Raw genomic sequence first — 15,270 nt, 5'->3', positions numbered from 1 at the left:
ATAAGGAGTCTGCTCTTCCCTCTCCCTCTACTCCTCCCCCTGCTCATACTCTCTCTCAAATAAGTACATAAAATCTTTAAAAAAAAATAAATTCTCTTTTCTAGACTTTTTGTGATTTTTAAGTGTCTTCATTGAGGTTATTGCCAATTTTATAATGAAACTTTTTGAGAGTGTACTGTCTGTCACATGATCAGCTTTGCATGTGACCCACTGACCTTCCAGATCTAGGTATACTTTCACAAAAGAAAAGACTTTTTTTTTTTTTTTGAAAAGACTTTTTAATAAGTGAATTTTATGCAGTATAAATGGGAAAATGCCACAGATTATTACTGGAGATGGGGAATAATTCAATGCCTTTGTTTTGGAAGCCCTAACTCACTGCTCTGCAGACTGAGCAGTACTAGCTACATTGTCAAATAGGACAATTTCTCGACCACATATATAGGACTACCCTGGTTAACAACTCCTCTTAAAACAAAGCTCCTTTAATAACAAAGACATCTCTTTATTTTCAAAAATAATTCGAGCGATTCTGGCTTAATCCACAATTCAAAGTAATGTTCCGCTAGAGTCTAACAGTCAACTAAGCAAAATACTGCTGTGCACAACTTAGATTTGTCTATGAAAAAAGCAGCATACAGATGACTCACAAAATACCTTTCTACATATATCATGCTAGAATGATATATACCAGATAAGTACCAGAACAGGACTTCTTGGGGTCTCTATAAGCATAGCCCATACAGAGAGTAGGATAAACTTGTCTGGTTCTTACGAGGAGGGGGGAAAGGAGTTATCTTTCCCCCTTGGTCATGTGACACGAGGCTGTCCGAAACTAGCCTGAAGGGGCTGAGGCACCCATCATACCTGGCAAGGACCTGCAGAGCTGGGGCTTCCTTCTGGTCTCACTCCACATCCAAATCTCAAACACAATTGTCTCTTCTCCTTTCCCTAACCATAGCCCTTCCTTCTTCCTATGTATATATTACTTTGTTCAATATACAGTATCATTTTAGTTTCTATTTCAATTTAATATATTACTCTGGTCTGACATCCCAGCAAATAACCCTAATCCTCCTATATAATTTCTACTACTGGTCATAAGGATTTCTGGAACACATCTTTTGTTAACTAAACTATTACTATGCAATCTCTACTATACTGCTGTATACTTACTTTTATATCTGTCAGTTGTCTCAGGCCTGCATGTCAGAGTATATAGGATTCTTTAAATGGAAAAAGATTTGGGACAGCCTTAAACGGAAAATGGCTAAAAGGGAATATCCTTATCCCTCTCCCCTAACAGAGGCTCTGGCCTTAGCTCTCCGCTGTTCCTATCAGAGAAACTACCACTTCCTCTCACTTGAGTCTCCAAGCATCTTCCCTTCTAACAGAAAGAAGTAGGAGTGAAACTCTAAAGCCTGGGGTCATTCTTCTAGGTTTCTATCTCCCCAAGGGTGAATTTCAAAAATCTTTCACATGCCATTTGACTTTACCTTCCTTTCTAGTTTTTTTTTTTTTTTTTTTTTTTATTCATGAGAGACACACAGAGAGAGAGAGAGGCAGAGACACAGGCAGAGGGAGAAGCAGGCTCCCCGCAGGAAGCCCAATATGGGACTCGATCCCAGGATCCCAGGATCACGCCCTGGGCTGTGGCACTAAACGGCTGAGCCACCCGGGCTGCCCTTCCTTTCTAGTCTTAATACTCAGTTCATTTTTTTAAAATTTGCCCCGACAACTTATTTACTCCATGGTTTAAAACTGAAAAAACAGACTGAAAGAAATCTGAAAATTCTATATTCCCAATGTAGTAAATTTATGGTTACTGAGAGAATATGTAACCATGTTTCTCCAAACACATGGTCTAAAGGGATCATGGTACTTAGATAACTGCAGAAAATCCAGGACTCAAGACTTTTCTAACTAGGTAAAACTGTAATCACACATCTTCATTTGTCTATGATAATATGGTTTGTAGGTAGTCAATGGGAAACCTGTCCATCTGACGTGACATTATTTAAGCAAAGCAAACAAGGAAAAGGGAGGTCCCAAAATATAATTCTGAACAACTTTAATATTGACAAACAAAATTCACCTTCTGGGATGTCTGGCTGGCTCAGCAGTTGAGTGTCTGACGGGCTCAGGACGTGATCCCAGGGTCCTGGGATCGAGTCCCACATCAGGCTCCCTACATGGAGCCTGCTTCACCCTCTGCCTATGTCTCTCTCTCTGTGTGTCTCTCATGAATAAATAAATAAAATCTTTAAAAAAATAAAATCTTAAAAAAATAAGAAAATAAAATGTTCTAGAGTGAATTGTTTCAGCTAAATCCTCAGTGAAAAAGCCTCTGCCTCTAACATCCAAGTGGGTTTCAGGACCACCCTCTGTGGTTTGCTATCCAGGAAGTCTTCCTATCATGGATATCCAATGTTTGGCCTGCACATCATCCAGGGTACCTTCTTTTGGTAAAATAACTATCTCCCCTCCTACCCTGCCCTCTGCCATTAGGTACTACCAGTAAAGTTGCCCAGTCAAGGGGCAGGTATGTAACCAACCATCCAACTCATCCCATCTCTTCTGGGAATTTGATCTTTCACAGGGAGACTAGTGATAGCTAGAGCTGACAATAGACTCTGAAGAAATAATACTTTAGTTAACTGCCCTATTCTGTTGTTTTCAAATTGGTTCTTTAGCTTTTCTTTGAGTCTGTGAGCTCTTCATATTCTTCCAATAAATTCCTGTTTCTCTTACATTATTCTTTCAAAAAAAATTTTTTTAAGTTATTCTTTTAGTGTCAGTTACTTATAACTAAAGAACACAACTGATATGACAACTTGCCCCCGTGGACCCAATGGGGATCACTGCAAGCTTAACTTGTAGGTCAACTGTTGCTCCAGTGGACCTTGTCCTATGCTAGCCAGGCCCCTTCCTCTTAACCCAGAACTAGCTGTATCAAGGTAGCCACCGTTATTAAAGACCATCAGTAAGTGCACATAGCATTTTAGACCACTGACAAATCAAAACCTGATACTGCTAAGAAATGTTGACTCATAAAAACCAATTCTCTCTCTCTCTCTCTCTCTCTCTCTCTCACCTGGGAGGGAAGAAGCTAAGGAGCAGAGTGAGCATGGAAGGCTCCCAGAATCTGCTGTTTGCATGACCCACAGTTGGAATTTAGGGAAGAGATGAGCAAATGTACCAGTAGTGGTGATTCACACTAGGGAAATGTCTAGAAACACCCAGGAAGTCCCATCCATTGACACTGTCCCTGGGGCATGAGAGACATCACTGACATCAGAACCTCAGAACTTCAGCTTTGGAAACTGGAGTCATCCAGACCTGTTTCCTCCTCAGGCAGGAATCTCTGCTTGAGCACCTTAGGCAGATAAGCGTGGAAGAACTGGGGGTTCTTTATGGAATGAGGTGTCCCCTTATGGTTTAAGATGACCAGGACTCCTATGACCAACCATATTAGCTCATATAATTTTATCCCTCTTCCTCATCCTCATCCCCCCAACCTCCCACACCTGTCCTATGGGGTCTTTAACAAATATCTTCCTGCTAAATAAGCTGAGGAGGGATGAAGAAGAAGAGGATGTTGGTCGATGACTTTCCTTTTTTTTTTTTTTTTTTAAAAAAAGAGGTTTTATTTATTTATTCATGAGAGACACAGACAGGGGCAGAGACATAGACAGAGGGAGAAGCAGGCTCCCTGCAAGGAGCCTGATGTGGGACTCGATCCTGTGGCTCCGGGATCACACCCTGAGCCAAAGGCAGATGCTCAACTGCTGAGCCACCCAGGTGTCCCGGTAGATGACTTTCCAGCTATGCCCAACAGGAGTGAACTTGGGGAGGGGAGTTTGCTCTTAGCTGGTGGGGTCTGAAAAAGAATCTCAGCAGTTAGTTCCTTTTTTCCTTTCTGCAAGTAAGATCACTCAGGCATTATTGGGAAGGAGGCATGGGGATTTTATAGGCCAAGTATATATATGAGTAAATTTCCTCATTAAGATTTGAGGAATGGGCATGGTGTTAGTGAAACCATCCTGCTTTGCTGGGAATGAATGCTTTCCCAGATGTGGGATTTTAGTGTCAAAACCGGGGCAGGGGATGCAAGGCAGGAGAAGAAGGTGGGAGTACAAAGTGCCTCTAGTGGTCCATCCACAATGTGCCCAGTTTAAATGATGGAGCTGGCCTCCATGGGGTGCAGACTTGTGTTTCTGATTGCTTTTTGTTTTGTTTTGTTTTGTTTTGTTTTGTTTTTGTTTCTGCTTTTAAGGCTTCATTCAGAGCACTGAGTTCTCTGTGACCACTGTGGGCTCTGACTCCTCTTTCCTCCACCCTCTCATAAACACACATGTCCCTTCTCTTCCCCCTCCCCTTGAATTCTCCAAGAAAAATTGTTAGTTCCAATCTGGGTTATTCTTGATGAGGACAGAGACCAAAACACTTCCTTAAACTTCATGCTGGAATCATTCACACATAAGAGCACATTTCCTTGTCCCCCTGCCAGAAACAGAAAGGCTTGCTTCCACTGCAGACGGAGTCCCAGTTGACTCAAGGGGGTCAAGAATGTTTATTCTCCAACCACTGCCACATGACTGCCTAACTCCTAACAGATGCTTACGCGACCAATCAGGATAGTTGACATTAATGAGTGCTTGAGCCTCTGACAGGCCAATCCTCACAATGACCCTGTGAAGGAGGGACTCTCTATCCCCACCTGACAGATGAGACTGAGTTCCCCCAGCAAGGGACAGAGCGAGGGATCCTCCTGGGCAGTCAGCCTCCAGTGTCTTTGTCTTCAAGGACCAGTGACCCTTTTGATGACGTCTCTTCCCTTCTGCCTTAAAGATGAGAGAGGAATTCAATTTGGATATCGAGACTTTTTGGGTTTCCTGCTTCTGTCATTATCCACACACCTGTGGCCTGATTGCTGTGCATTTTGTTGCTCAGAGTAACGTGATTTTCTGCCTGCTGCACCCCCAGGCCACCTGCTGTCACCTTGCTCACCTTGGGTGAGGCTGCTTCCCCAGTGCCTCTTCAGGGACTCACTCAGATGCTCTCTATTCTCAGCAACAGTTTTCCTCTCTTCCCCAAAGAACACCTTTCACCAGGAATTCCTTCCCTCGCATAGCATGGAGGACTTGTTTTGTAGAGGAGCAAGAGCTCTGTCAGCTCCAACGGTGGAAGATGCATTCAGAACAAATGATTCCCGCAGAGGAAACGCCGCATCTCTCTGCCAGGATGCTCTGCACGGCAGTGGATTTGCTACCTCTCACTGGGGTTGCTTTTAACCCAAGAACATGAAATGCAAAACCCTCTTTTTTTTTTTATACTTATTTATTTATTTATGAGAGAGAGAGAGAGAGAGAGAGGCAGAGACACAGGCAGAGGGAGAAGCAGGCTCCATGCCGGGAGCCCGACATGGGACTCAATCCCGGGACTCCAGGATCGCGCCCTGGGCCAAAGACAGGGGCCAAACCGCCGAGCCACCCAGGGATCCCCGCAAAACCCTCTTTTTACCTCCTGTTCATCTGACTCAGCTTTCCAGGGAAAGTGCCCAGGAGCTGAAGTACATTCAGATTCCTGACTCTTTCTCAACTCTCCCAGCAGAGAGAGAACGAGGTGGGACCTTGGTTGCCAGCGCTGGAGTGAGGCTAGGACTCAGGGTCCTTTGAGCTGTGGGACAGGAAACCCAAGGAGGAGGAAATGATTATGCAGATCTTATTTATCAATATGCACTGTGTTAGAAATTAAAACTGAGAAGTTTACATGCAATTATTTAAAAATAATAATAGGGCATCTCGGTGGCTCACTCAGTTAAGTATCTGACTCTTGGTTTTGGCTCAGGTCATGATCTCAAGATTGTGAGATCAAGCCCCACTTCAGGCTCCGCACTCAGCTTTCTCTAAAACATTTAATTCAGCCTCACTTTGTAGAACGTTGTTATAGGGCTTTGGGGGCATCTGCTTACCTGTTGATCCCCTTCTCTAAGAACTGAACTCCACTCCCACCCATCAGGTGGAGGATTTGGGGGCACCTGGCAATAATCCTTCTGAGACAAGACCTGTTTCCCACCCTAAGTATAAATTTCTGTACCAAGAGAGGTCCCCAACCACAGCTAGTGAGCCAGGCTCTTTCTTCTGGGAGTTGAGCACTTGAAGACATGAACTAAGTGAGTTTGAACTCAGGAATCAAGGCTGCCATTGTGGAGCCCTTGGTTCTTTATGGCTGCTAGATCTTGTTTCAAATATTTCCAATGATAAGACCCCTGTTTTAACACATTGCTAATTTATTATCCCATTTATTTGTTCCTCTAGCAAACTTCCAAAGGTCAAGAGCAACTGTGGATCTCAACAGAGTAGGAAGTTAAAAATTCAGTTGTGAATATGGGTGTGTGTGCACAACTATGGGTGTGTAAAAGAAAAAGCAGAGGAGTTCATTAATTATAAATGAAATTTTAAAAGTATATGTAGCAGGACCCTGGCTTCAGCCAAACTGTAACCCTGTTAGGGACTTGGTTGAGTCTGTCCATCCTGTGGACTGGAACGGTAGGTCCAGCTAGTGTCCACCTGCTTTTTGAAATGGAACCCACCTAAAGGAAGAGGGAGCTTAAAGCTCAGATTGGAGGGAATCCTGGACACACTGTAGCATGAAGTCCATGGCCTGATACCATTCTCAGCCCTGTACTATGTCCATCTCCTCCCCTGCACAGATTCACATTGTCATCTTGAATAAGGAGACATGGCCAGGGCTTAGGATGGAAGGGTTCACAAGCTATTCTGTAAGATGAGGGTTCTAAGCAGTAATGGCAGCTACACATCCCAGGCAATGTTTGAGGTCCTGCCTGGGTGTTCAGGCATTCAGTCCTCACTGCCAATCCTTTGAGGTGGGTGCTGCTGTTACCACGTTTCCCAAGTGAGGAATCTATAGCACAGGGCGCAAAGGCACTTTCCCATGAATATCCAGCTGACAAGTCCCACAGGAAGAAGGTGTGCTTGGGGACATCCCTGTGGCTCCAGGCATAACCCCAATAGGCAGTGCCTGCTAACAATGCCCCCGCCGTAAGCTCCCCTAACACTTTCAGTGAGGAAATGGTATTCCTGGAAGCTGGCACAAGGATTTCCCTTAGGGGAAAAACTCTATATTCAAGAAGGGGAGGTGGAGAGGGGGCCAGGGGAGTGAACCCTGAGGGGTCCGGAGCCAGGGCAGAGAGACAGCTCACCTCCTGTGCCTTAGAAACCAACAAACAGGGGCACCCAGGTAGCTCAGTCAGTTAAGTGTCCAACTCTCGATGTTGGCTCAGGTCATGATCTCAGGGTTGTGAGTTTGAACCTTATGTCAGGCTCCATGCTCAGTGAGGAGTCTCCTGGAGATTTTATCCCTCTGTCCCTACCCTTATGTAAGCATGCGCTCTCTCAAATAACTCTTGAAAAAGAAGGAAAGAAGGAAAGAGAAAGAAAGAAAGAAAGAAAGAAAGAAAGAAAGAAAGAAAGAAAGAAAGAAAGAAAGAAAGAAAGAAAGAAAGAAAGAAAGAAAGAAAGAAGAGAAAACTGCAGTTTCTAAGATATGAGTGGGAAGGGAGAGGAGAAGGAGAAAGATGAGATACAGACTGACATGGCCAATAGAAAATCCCTCAGTGGCAGGAGGGCTTCATTTCACATGCATTTTATTGAAGAATAACATACATATTGGCAAATTATGAGCACCCAGCCTAGTGAATTTTCACGAGGTGAACCTACCCTTGTAACCCATAGTTACCTCAAGAGGAAGGACATTCTGAGGACTTCTTCTTGCCGGAAGCTTTCCCTCCTGGTACTAAAAACTTATTTTAGCTGGTTTTGAACTTTATGTAAATGGAAAAATACAAAAATCTACCTTTCGTGTTTCACTTGTCTCAGTCAATGTTCTAGTTGTGCGTCTCACCTCTGTTGCTACCTGTGGTTATGTTTCACCCCCTTTTCATTGCTGTGCAATAATCCAACATGCCACAACCTCCTTATGCTCTCTACATGGATGAGCATTCCCGGATGGACATTTAGGCATTCTCCATTTGGGGCTGGCTGGCCATATGGTCTTTCTCACATACTATTTGGTGGACATTCATAGCGTTTTTGTGGAATGGAACTGCTGGGTCAGGGTGTAGGGTATGCATGTGTTCAAACTCTACTAGACACTGCCCAACAGTTTCACAAAGTGTGTATACCCATAAACAGTCGGTAGTGGGTTAATTTTAAGACTAAGGAATGTCCAATCTCTTTATGAATTTGTGCCGCTGTGATAGAAACTTCCATTCCCTCCTCAATGTTCAGTAATATCTAGCACATCTCACAGATCACTTATATGAGTGGAGTTGGGGCTTTTCTTTTACAAAAATTGAAGAATAAGCTGAGGTTCATGGCAGGGCTACACTGATATAAAGCACAGAATAGCACACAGAAGCTGGTGAGGGTCCCACGAGCTGTGGGTGACACCAGAAGCCCAAGCCCCGAGGTGGCTGTGAGAATGCCAGCCTCCTACAGAGATCTTGGAAAGCATCTTGGGCATGCACAGAGAGGTCCAGCCTCTAAGTAGCCAGGGCGAGAGGGACCCCAGCCGACTTTTGGATCCTACACAAGAAAGGGAGGAGATAGTCTCCTTACTTTGACATGTAGCAGGAGATGGCTTTGTTGTGCCAGAGGCTCCAGAACACAGAGCAGAGCTCTGCCACCTTCCGCCCTTCACTAGCAACGGCCCAGAGGTGTCCACAGCTGACCTAGAGGAGGTCCTAACAGTAGGAACAGGGGCATCCAGCAGCAGTGCAGTTCCAGGAAATTGCTAGAAGCAGCACCAGTGCTGGGAGTCCCAGGAGATGGCACCCTTGGCTAGGATGTCAGAGTCTTCAGGCTAGAACTGCCCCAGGAAAGGCAGCAAGAAATCTGCAGGTGACTTCTAGGCCAGGAGGAACCTCCATAGTGAGCTGGAGCAGGAGATGTGCAGAGCGGCAGACTTGGGTGGGGCCAGAGGGGCTGTTGTGAGCTTCTGGAAACACTCGGGCAGAGCTCCCAAAAATAACTAGGAAAGACTCAGCAGAAGGCTGGGGGTGCTCAGCCATGGGTGGGTGCCACCCAAAGCAATGCAGTTTGTTACTAAGTTCCCCTTCCGGGGGTGCATCTGGGAAGCCAGAGAACCAGGGGATAGTCAGAATACTAATAATGCCTGAGTTTATGCTTCTCTTTCTTCATTTCATTTACTCCCAGTTTTGGAAACAAATGTTTATCTCTTACGTAAATAAAGCTGGAGTGTTATTTTCCTGATGTTTCTCGAAGGCCTGTCCTGAGCCCAGGCTTCTCCCGTGGTCCTCAATATGCTCCCCCCACTGCGGTTGCACCCCACCTTAGCTGAGAAACAGGGGAGCGGGTCGGGGGCCACAGAAGCCTCCCCTACACCTGCCCGTGCTGGCACGGGGCCAGGGCGATGGCTGGAGGGTCTGTGGTCTCCCACATGGTCTTTGCATCAGCAGGTCAACCCTCTCCTCACCCAGGTCATTCTCTGTCTCCCCGACTAACCGCTGCCAACTCCCAGGCTGGTCTGCATCTGGGTCCTTAGTGTCTCAACTTGATCGCCTCCTGTTACCACCCACTGCTTCCCACCTCATCTCCGGCCCAGCCCCAGCTTGGGTCCCCCCTGCTTTGGTCACCCAGAGTTGCTTTCACCTGTCTGAGCTTAATTCTGAAAGCTTTCCTTTCTTTTTCTTCTTCCACTTCTTTTTCTTTTTTTAAGATTTTATCCATTTATTCACGAGAGACACAGAGAGAGAAGCAGAGACACAGGCAGAGGGAGAAGCAGGCTCCCTGCAGAGAGCCCGATGCAGGACTTGATCCCTGGAGTCCGGGATCATGACCTGAGCCAAAGGCAGATGCTCAACCACTGAGACCCCCAGGTGCCCCTGGAAGCTCTACCTTCTGCACACAGTCCCTTTGTCTCCAACTTTCTTGTTTTTGTAATAATACTTCAAAGGGTTTGTTTTTTGTTTTGTTTTGTTTTAACTGGAACAGTCCCGTCAGCCCCACTCCTCCTCCCCTAGCCCATGAGCTCTTCCTCTCCTGCTCCCTACCATGCCAGGCCTCGGGCTCGTCCGCAGTGGGTGACAGGTGGCACAAGTTCCTAAGTGAAGGGGAGCACTACTTGCAGCCACACACCTCCCTCTTTCCAGCCCAGGGCCCTGCTGTGTCCCCGCAACCCCTGAGCTCCCCCAGCCCTACTCCTGCCTGGGCTCTCCCGGGCCAGCCCCCTCCGGCCTCCTGGGCCCCCACGTACTGCTGGTGTGCGCAGCTGTCCAGAGCCTAAGCCGGCCTGACTCCGCACATCGGCCCAGCACAGAGCCTGTCTCACAGCAGACACGGGGAGAACTATTTGGGGTGGCGGGGCTGGCAGACAACAGGCAAGGGGCTGCAGCGGGGGGTGGCGAGGCGGAGGCAGGGGTACCTGTTAGGGTCAGAAAGAAAGACTCGCGCTCCTGGGCCCCTTGGCCAGAGACACCTCAGAAGATCACCTGGGGTACAGAAGCACCTCACCCTCCCCTGGGCTTGCTGACCCCCTGTGGCTGTGCACCCACCTCTGGCCCCGCCTGGGCACTCCGAGCTCTACCACAGAAGATCAGCTCCTCCTGATATGCATATCCCTGTGGAAGTTTCTAAGGTCCTCCACTGCCCATACTTTCAAGGGGACAGCTGACGAGGTCCCGTGCTGCAGGACTTTCCCTGCTCCTCCCACCATTCCCCGCCTCTCTATCATGGGCACGTGGGAACCATTATTTGGTTGAGATGGGGGACAGCAGGTGATTTGAATGGATGCATGATGACGTCACTGAAACACAGCTGGTACCTACAGATTACATGGACCATCCCCCACCCCTCACACACAGGACACTTTTATGTTATCACCCTTAAGAAGATCATTTTTACTGTAAGTAACAGAAAACACAGTGAAAGTGAAATAGACAATAAAAAGGATTTGTTAACTTACACAAGGAACATACAGTATCTGCATGTGGGTACACAGAGCTGCAGGCATGGTTTGATCAAGACTCTAGCCCTATTTCTCTGAACTTCTTCCTTCTTTGCCTTCTTCAGAGTGTTGGCTTCAGACTCAGGTTTGCTACGCTCATGCTCATAGAATGGCTAATAACAATAACCAAGGTTAGATGTTGCCTGAGTTACACCTGGATGAGAAACGGTGTCCACTCTACAGCTCTCATCCAGATCCCCAGGCTTTGTATTGATGGCACCAGCTGATGTCACATGCTACTCCTTATTGCTGTAAAAAGTCATGACTGTTATGATAGTGCTCAGCATGTCCTGTGTAAATACTTATATTGGAAACTTCCAAGTCTGTGCTTCTCTGTGATTCCATCTTTAAGAACAAGACTGATAGCACTGACCTTTTTCCTCTATTCTATTTCACGAAGTTGTAAATGATGCAGGATCTGGCGCCATGGTCTCCCAGGGCACCCCTGGGAAAAGATGACTGTTTCTAACACCTTGTTAGCTGTACCTCTGCCAAATTGAGGGGTCTTTTATTCCACAGAATTATTACCCCCTTCTCATGGTTTGCCATGCCAGCAGGCTTGAAATCCCTATGCCTACACTGCTCTGAGAGTAAAATGCATCTTCCCCAAGTCATATAGTGTAATGGACTGAATTTTGTTACCCCGAAATTCTTATGTCGAAGCCTAACTCCCAATGTGATTGTATTTGAAGATAGAGTATTTAAAGAGATAAGTAATTAAGGTCAAACAAGATCATATGAGTGGGCCCTAATTCAATATTCTGGTGTCCTTATAAGAGGAGGAAGAAACATGAGATGTGCCCAAATGAGAGTCTGCTAAGGACCCATAGGGAAGGTGGCCCTCTGCAAGCCAAGGACAGAGGCCTTAAAAAACCAACCCTGCCCATACCTTGATCTTAGATTTCTAGTCTCCAGAGCTGTGAGAAAACAAATTTCTGTTGTTTCAGCCACCTGGTCTGTGGTATTTTGCTATGGCAGCCTTAGCAGATTACTATACATGGTTACGATCCAACCTCCGAATAGGATAACTTGCCAGCAGCGGTGTGACAGTAGACCTGTAATAACTGGCTCCCGAGGGATAATATGACTGATTTGTAGGACTTGCCTGTTACCATGGTGTAAATGTTCCCACTAGGGCCTATTTTAAGCTATCAGTGTGATATCACTAATGATCTATCGAGTTGAGAAAACACACACTTTGGCTTTCACCAGCCAGTAAGTGGCTCTAGCATTTGTCAGCCAATCCCAGGAGCAAATATTTATAGTAGCTCATTGTATGGCAGGATCCCATTTGCTTGTTTTTGTTTTGTTTTGTTTTGTTTTTTAATGATATTTTACTAGCTTTCCCCTTATTCTCATCCCAAACACATACACTCTAAGCTCAGATTCTCAGAATAGGAAGTGGTTTGAAAATAAAGTGATCCAAAAAAAAAAAAGAAAGAAAGAAAGAAAGAAAGAAAATAAAGTGATCCATGTATTCTGCTGTCCCTCTATTCCTCACCTTTTACTCCAAATCTGTTCGACGTGTTAGAGCATAGGAACAGAGCAGAGTTGTATACAACTGGCTTTTTTTTTTTTTTTTTTTTTTTTTGGCTAGCTTTTCAGAACCAACCAATTCTACTTGAGGGCCAAGAGGGGGAAAGATATTTCCCACCCAACATGGGATGTGCATTTTTGTTCCTTCACTGTTTCTTCATTCATGCAAAGGAGGTAATTCCCAGAAACCTCTGCTTTCTTTTCCACTATTTACCTAACACATGTTAGCCTACTTGGGAAAATATGTGTTAATTTAATATCCATCATGGGTTTCACATCTCTCCCCAGAGCAGTTCTTTAAAGTACTTGAAATTCATAACAGCCTCATGGTTACTTAGACACAAATTTGAATGATTAATTGGATATCTTCTATTCCACTTCAATTCAAGTTGTACAGAATGTGTTATACTGAGCTTTCCCACCTCTGCCTATGGCTGAGGTGGCTGAGGTTGAAGAATTTGCTTATACGTGGACCAGGGCTGTGGGCAACACCCGCATCTCCTTTATTGTGAACTCTGAGTCTTTATTGAGTGATTACTAGCAGAGTTCCACAAGAACCCCCTACCTCCCGACCTGAAATTCTTTGTTTCCTTTTCTTCTGCATGTCCCTACTTCCCTAGAAAACTGGGCTCTGCCTTTGGCAGACTGCTGACTTTTTGTTCAGAGAGTGTGTGCCTGGGTATCAAGCATCAGCTCCTGGGGAGGCACCTGCTGGTCTCCATACCGCTGGCATGGAGCCCGCCCTCAATGGCATAGTCGGTGTGCCCTCAGACCTAGATACCCGCCCTGCTCCTGTCTTGTGGGGATTCCCCTATAGCACACTTTGGTGATGGTGCTGCAGATAGCACTGGCTTTTGGAGGGAAGGAGAAGAGCTCCTATGAATTTGGGTAATAAGCCTGAGGTGTGCTGAAGCAGGCATGACCTGATTGTGCGCATCACCTCTCAACTTCACACTCGGTGATATGTTGGTAGCTTGAAATCAGCCATGAAGGGAGTACTTACCTCAGCGAAACCAGTAAACATTACAAATCAAGACTAATTCTTTCTATCCCCAGAGCACCCACTTACAGAACACCACTGGAAATACCCCTTTAAAAAAATCTCTCAGAAGAACCAGGAGCCTGTGCGATTAGAATCTTCTCCATGCCACTCCCCTCTGGAAGCGCCAGTGCTAAATGGGAGCAAAACAAATGTGAATTACACAATCTCTTTAGAAGGGCCCATTTTCTTTTCAATCCTCATCAAATGCCATCCCCTTATTAGGACATCTGGTAGACTCCACTGACTGCAGAATTATAGTTCCCCTACCATGTGATACCTCCTTTTCTTTTCTTTCGTTTCTTTACATTGACTCCTCTGGGGGTTTATCTCTAATAACCCGATGAGCCAACAAACAGTGCTGTCTGTTCACAGAGGTTCCAGAACCCTAGGGAGGATTGCATTGAATACAGATTTCAGGGCCCAGCCTCTAAGACAGTCTGTGAGTGGCTCTGGGTTGGGGCCCGGGAATCTGTATTTTTAATAAGTTCCCAAGATGGCTCTGGTGTAGCCAGCAGAGGTCCAGAATCCTGGGTTGGGCTGACATTTGGAAAATATTGAGTAAACATCTGTGGATATGCTGGGCTCCTCCTCGGCAGCTTCTGAGTTAGGAACCAGCTGGGGTGAGGCTGCAGGACACACTCAGCCTGTTCTGTTTTCCGGGTTGACAGGCAATATCTGAGGGCTTCTGCTCTGTCATCCTTCAGCCCACAAGACATGGGGAGTCTTGGTGACTTTCCTGATTGCCCAGGGACACAAAGGCTAGCTCTGAGGTACAGGGGCGGGGGGTGGTGGTGGTGGTGAACTGATCACCTGCTTCTTGAAAAGCTTAATTGCACGTCATTTTCTAATTTGTCATTTCCAAATGAAGCACAGAGGCTGCCAGGTGAGCTCAGCTGCACCCAATCAAAGGTCAGGCACATCATTCCCTGACTCACAGTTACACCTCAATTTTGCACTGATGATGAGTGGGTGCCCCCCCTCTGTGACTTCCAAATTTCAGGATGCAAGTGAATCACCCTAGGAGCTTGTTAAAAAGCCTGATTCCCAGGCTCCTGTTTCAATAGATCCGGGGTGGATCTGGGAATCCCCTGCTCAAGAAGCTCACTGGGTGAATTGATTTGATGTAGATGGTTTTATTTACAGCAAGAAGTTTTACATGAAATGTCTAGTCTTTAGGGTATTATCTTCCCTTAAGGGATTCCTCCAGAGTAGCAATGAATCAGCTTTTTCCATAGCTCTTTTTAAAAATAAATGCTGAGTTTCAGAAATCCAACCATGCATTCCAGCAGAGGAAAGTGAGTAATGTTGGGGGCCATCTGCCCAGCGACACTTCGACTCAGAAAACTGGTATATGGTGAGTGACACGGGAACACCCCAAGCAGGTGGGCTGTTCCTTCCAGAAAGCCCCGGCTGTAACAGCTGGATGCAATGTTCCCCTACCAGGGTTAATTCAAGTGGCTTCTTTTTGTGAGGGTAATCACCAAATTAAATGTTTTAATTACCGAAATTATATATGCATTTCTTGTGAGAAAGGAGCATCATCGGAACACAGTATCCACTCCCCAGAGGGTAAAGCTGCTTTGCTTGCTGGGAAGGAGCTGTCTGGAGGAGTCCATTTTAATTTCATTATAAAACCAGCTTGA

The sequence above is a fragment of the Canis lupus genome, chromosome 14 (genome assembly GCF_048164855.1).
Source record: "Canis lupus baileyi chromosome 14, mCanLup2.hap1, whole genome shotgun sequence".
NCBI lineage: Eukaryota > Metazoa > Chordata > Mammalia > Carnivora > Canidae > Canis > Canis lupus.
This window is presented reverse-complemented; position numbering follows the sequence as displayed.